This window comes from Mobula hypostoma, chromosome 28 (genome assembly GCF_963921235.1).
Source record: "Mobula hypostoma chromosome 28, sMobHyp1.1, whole genome shotgun sequence".
In the NCBI taxonomy this organism is placed as follows: domain Eukaryota; kingdom Metazoa; phylum Chordata; class Chondrichthyes; order Myliobatiformes; family Myliobatidae; genus Mobula; species Mobula hypostoma.
Genome location: NC_086124.1, coordinates 6,423,412 through 6,429,773, shown reverse-complemented (window position 1 = coordinate 6,429,773; position 6,362 = coordinate 6,423,412).

Sequence of the window (6,362 nt, the reverse complement as noted above, 5' to 3'; positions counted from 1 at the left end):
AGACACATGGGCACGTTTCTGCAGATGTACAGCGGAGATCGCTCTAGCTGGCTCTATCACCATCTGGTATGGGGGGGGTGCTACTGCCCAGGATCGAAACAAGCTTCAGGATGTTGTAGACTTAGTCATCTCCATCATGGGCACTAGCCTCCGTAGTATCCAAGACACCTTCAAAGAGTGGTTTCTTAAGAAGCTGCCTTCCATCATTAGGACGTCCACCACCCCGGACATGCCCCCTTTACACCGTTACTGTCGAGGAGAAGGGACAGGAGCCTGAAGGCACACACTCAACGTTTCAGCAGCAGCTTCTTCCCCCCCGCCACCCGATTTCTAAATGGACATTGAACCCGCGAACACTACTTTTTTTAAACTTAACTATTTAATAGACATATTTATACTTAATGTAACTCAGTTTTTTTTCTCTATATTTACTTATCATGTATTTCATTGTACTGCAGCTGTAAAGTTAACAAATTTCACGACATCCGCCGGTGATATTAAATCAGATTCTGGTTCAGATTTATAGCTGCATTGATATGTTTGGACAAGGTTAGGTATTGACACCCAGGAATCTAAAATCAGCCTATGCTCGTTCGGTCACTTTTGAGCTCAGCTGCATGTCTACCACACGGAGCTCGAAGACACTCTTATACCGAGGTTGGTTTGCAGTGGAAAGAAAGATGGGATGCAAATGAAAAATGCCAAGCATGCCACTTTAACAGACACCCACTGATTATTAACCCCCTCCATTTTTCAGGCCATATTTATTTTATTTTTAAATGTAACTAGATCCTCTTTTAAGGAAAGCATTTTCTTTTAAACTGTAGCCACATCCTTTACGAAACTATCAAACCTTGCCTAAAGAAGCAAAGTTACTGATTTCACATCTTTAATTTCTTTTTGGTATTGGAGTTGGCCTGTGAGCTGATCAGCCGCCCCACTTGTTTCTGACTCGGGGAGGAACTGATATCTTTGCTGGTGACCGAGTCGTTTCACTCCCTTCAAGGCAGGGACTCTAAATGCGTTCTGTTATTCTCTATGCACTTGTTATCTTGCATCTGCAAGGAGTAGGCCTCAAGCCACGGTGTCGCCTGAGAGAGGTTTGGAGCCGATGCGCTCCACCAGGGGGGGCAGTGTGGCGCGGCATCCGGGCTGGAGTGGGTGCTGCCCCCCACCCTCTTGTTCGCTCAGCAGAAGACAAACTCTATTGTGGTCGACTGCAGATCGATGGCGCGAGTCTGGACTCTCTTATTGCGTGGTTGCGATACCGTTTGCGCTCACCATTTTGTACGTGCTGTGCGTGATTGCTGGTACTGTGTTTTGTACCTTGGTCCCGGAGTAACACTGTCTCGCTCAGCTGTATTCATAAGTATTCATGTCCGGTTGAGTGACAATTAAACTTGGATTGAACTCAAGAGTATTCTGAAACCACAGAATTACCTGTGGGCTCAGGATAACGGTTAGAACTGTGAAGGCAATGACTCCAACTTGGATTTATTACTTCTCTGTTTTTAGCTTGCGGTGGTAATTAATTTTATTCTTATTTAGAGATAGTGCGGCCTAATGGGTCTGTGCCGCCCAATTACACCCATGTGACCAATTAACCTACGAACCCGTACATCTTTGCAATGTGGAGGAAACCAGAGCACCCGGAGGAAACCCACACGGTCATGGGGGAAGACGTAGAAATGTCTCATAGTGCTGGGAATCAAACCCAGGTGACTGGTGCTGTAAAGCGTTACGCTAACTGTTACGTTACTGGCATTACGCATTGGTATTTCAGATTCCGAGCATAGAGATTTGGATTCAGATTTATCTATCACGTGCACATCGGAATGAACGGTGAAACGCTCCGTTTGCTAAGGCTGTGCTGGGGGGCAGCCGGCAAGTGCTGCCACACCTTCCGGCACCAATGTGCCCACCATGTTCAGCAGAACAACGACGGCACAACACAAACAACAATAACAAGACAAGCCCCTTTCCCACCAACCACCCTCTCACACCCACACATAGGCAGGCCTCTCACCTCATGGCAGGCTGCCTTTCACCCGCCATTCCTAGGATTTAACAGTATTGTTTTCTTTGACATTAATTTTTATTGGCAATGTAGGAGATAGAGCAATGCAGCACAGCCTATGATGCTGTCTTGACCTTCTAACCTAGTCCAACATCAATCTAATGCTTCCCTCCCACATGACTCTCTATTTGTCTTTCATCCATGTGCCTATCTTATACGTCCCTAATGAATCTGCCTTTAACATCACCCCTGGCAGCATGTTCCACATACCCATCACTCCCTGTGTGAAAAACCCACCTCTGACATCCCTCCGAAACTTTCTTCCCAACACTCTGAAGTTATGCCTTCTCCTATTTGGAGTGAATGTGGGCTCGAACCATACCTCCCATTATACATTGCACTGTACTGCTGTCGCAATGGCAACAAATTTCATGACATATGCTGCTGATATTAAATCTGAATCTGATTCTGATTGCTATATTGCTGCTTTTCTGTTTTATATCGGTGACTAAACCTCCCTTCCGCAAAGTAAAGACCTGCAGTAATTCAGTTTTTCCTCTGTTTTGAACCTGCAATTTATTTCCCTTTGTAACTTTTTACCCGTTCCCTTGCTGTCGAATACGCTTCCATCAGCCTTTTGGACAGAGCTGTCCAATTTGAAACACCAGTTCAGAATGGTGAGTGACGTACTTTCACATCAATGAACAAAGGATCACCGAAGATTTCAGATGGAGATGACTTCCCTTTGAAACACTGATACAAGAGAAAAATCCACAAAAACTCAGCAGATGTTGAAGGCAGATCCATAGCTGGGAATTCCCGGCCGAAGAGTTGAGTGGAAGAGTGGGAATACACGAAGACTTTGAATATCTCAGGAGAGCGATTGTGAAGAAAAAAAATTAAAGTGTACAGCGATCCAAACTACCCACCCAGCAGATCTTTCAACCTCCACTTGCCCCTCTTGTTCAAAGTACATTTATTGTCAAAGTATGTATACCATATACAACCTTGAGATTTGTCTCCTTACAAGCAGCCACAAAACAAAGAAACAAGTATATTCCAGGGTCTGGAGGAGCTGAGTTATATCAAATGATTGAAAAAGTTAGGACTTTATTCCTTGGAATGTCGAAGATTGAGGTGAGATTTGATAGAGATATACAAAATTATGAGGGATGTAGACAGGGTAAATGCAAGCAGGCTTTTTCCACTGAGGTTGGGTGAGACCACAACCAGAGTTATGGTTCAGGGTGAAAGGTGAAAAGTTTCAGGGGAGACGTCTTCACTCAGAGGATGATGAGAAATGAACTAAAAGCACAAGTGGTGCATGTGAGCTCGATTTCAATGTTTAAGAGAAGTTTGGATAGGTACATGGATGGTAGGCATATGGAGGGCTATGGTCCCGATGCAGGTCGATGGGTGTCGGCAGTTTAAATGGTTTGGCATGGGCAAGATGGGCCGAAAGGCTTGTTTCTGTGATATATTGTTCGATAACTCTATGAGTCTAAACCTAACAGAACCCATTAAGAATAGAAGACTGTCAAGCACCCAATGAGCAGGAAAAAATAAACAAATTGTGCAAAAAATAAAAGTAAGCAAATAGCATTCAGAACTGAAGTTCATGAAAGTGAGTCCACAGACACGCAGCCAACAGCCAGTTCAGGAGGGCGTTAAATGCAGGCCACAGCCTCAGTTCATTGCAGAGTTGAGTGAACCTCACAGAGCAGCAAGCTGAACTGGCCCGTCCCTTGCCTCCAGCCCTGACACCCTGACCTTTTCAATCTCGTCTGCTGTTTAAATAGACCAAACCTTGGGGCTTTCCTTGCAAAAAGAGAGCGAAAAGTGAGGTAGTGCTCATGGTCCGTTCAGAACTCTGATGGTGGAGGGGAGAAGGCAGCTCCTAAAATATAGAGCGTGGGTCTTCAGCCTCCTGTACTTTCTCTCTATCGGTAGTAATAGGACTTGGATTGTCACCTTGGATTGTCACCTTGTCACGGTGGAGAAGCTTGTGTGGTCCTGTGATCTCGAGAGCAATGCCGTCTGGATCTATGCTCCTGGTAGGGTCACCCATGGCGGTAAGGTCGAGGGCGAGGTCCCTGACAAAGAATAATCCAAACAAGACCTCAACGGTGGAACATGCGGATGAAGTTACTTCGAACTCAACGGCTGCGAAGGCGGATGAAGGCTGCATCAAATCCATTAGCTCCAATCGTCATGGTGTCCATGCCATTGGAATCAGTTGGTTGATTTGTGAAGTATCGTGTGCTTCTTGGAGTGCAACATCAAGTACACGTTAAACAAATACACGCACAGGCGTCTTCGCTCTGTGGGCCACTTCTTCAGAATGAAGACCGTCATCCTCGACCTCGAGGGATAGCCACAAAGACGACAAGTAATAGGAAGACAGCTTGTTGGGAGCGATGAAGGTCCTTAATGATTCACACCACCCGCCTGAAGCATCATTTTGTGAATGGTCTTGGCCTGAAATAGTGACTGTTTATTCCTTCTGCAGAGATGCTGCCCGACCTGCAGAATTCCTCCAGCATTTTGTATGTGTCCCTCTGAATTTCCAACATCTGCAGAATCTCTTGGGTTTATCATCTTCTGAAGATGTCCTACATGGCAGGACAGTTCCAATCTGCTGCTGAAGACACCAGATCAGAATCAGAATCAGTTTTATTGTCACTGATATATACAACGCAAAGTTTGTTGTTTCATGGCAAAGACATTTAAATTACTATAAATTACAAAATAAATAAGATCCATCTTAAAGGAAAGATTAGAGAATATTAGAGGCTGACTCCTGTCTGATGGTCCAACAGCTTCACGCAGTCAATGGCTCAGATATGTGTTTGAGAATTGCCCCTTTATGTTCCACTAGAACAGGGTTCCCCAACCATCTTAACGCCATGGACCTCCACTATTAACCGAGGCACCCATGGACCCCGGGTTGGGAACCCCTGCACTAGAAGATCGCTGTGAAACTGATGAGAATCGAGGCAAACTGCTTTCGGTCTCTCTGGATTGGCTTCACATCCATAACTATGTTTAGAAATGCCCTGTAGCATCCCTGCCCTCGGCAGTGGAAGAGTTCAGATTTGCTGGCCATCTCTGGGGCATCATAGAGTCATAGAAAAGCACAGCAAAGAAACAAGCCCTTCAGCCCATCGAGTCCTTGCAAGGCCATTCAATCTGACTACTCCCATTGACCTACACCGGGACCATAGCCATCCATACCCCTACCATCGATGTACCTGTCCAAACTTCTCTTAAACATTGAAACCGAGCTTGCATGCACCGCTTACACTGGCAGCTCATAACCCTCTGAGTGAAGAAGTTTACCCTCATGTTCCCCTGAAACATTTCACCTTTCACCCTTAACCCATGACCTCCATCCAGTTGTAGAACCACCCCACCTCAGTGGAAAAAGCCTGCTTGCATTTACCCTATCTATACCCCTCATAATTTTGTATACCTCTATCAATTCTCTTCCCAATCTTCTATCAAGGAATAAAGTCCTAACCTATTCAATCTTTCCTTATAACTCAGGTACTCCAGACCCAGCAACATCCTTGTAAATTTTCTCTTGTACTCTTTCAACCTTATTTACATGGTGAAGTTGGCTTGATATTGTCCTATCTGAAAGCTTGTTCATTTGGAAGATGCCTAAAATCCAAGAACTGGAGAAATTAATTAGATAGGATAGAGAGTCAGAGTCTGTAAATTACAGTAAGTATCTATGTATAGTTTTTTAAAAAACTAGCTTAAATAAATAGTACAAAAAGAGAAAAAAAGTAGTGAGGTAGTGTTCATCGGTTCAATGTCCATTTAGAAATTGTATCGCAGAGGGGAAAAAGATGTTCCTGAATCGCTGAGTGTGTGCCTTCAAGCTCCTGTACATCCTTCCTGCTGGTAACAATGAGAACAAGGCATGTCCTGGGTGATGGGGGTCCTTAATGATGGATGCCGCCTTTCTGAGCAATCGCTCCTTGAAGGTGTCCTGGATACAATGGCAGTTAGTGCCCACGATGGAGCTGACTGAGTTTACAACTCTCTGCAGCTTACTTTGATCTTATGGAGTAGCCCCCACCCCGCATACCAGAGAGTGATGCAGCCAGTTAGAATGCTCTCCACCGTACATCTGCAGAAATTTGCAAGTGTTTTTGGTGACATATCAAATCTCCACAAACCCCTAATGAAATATAGCTGTTGTCTTGCCTTCTTTGTAGCTGCATCGATATGTTGGGCCCAGGTTAAATCCTCAGACATATTGACACCCCAGGATCTTCAAATTGCTCACTCTTTTCACTTTTGAAGCTTCTATGCAGTTTAGTGTGTGTTCCCTTGT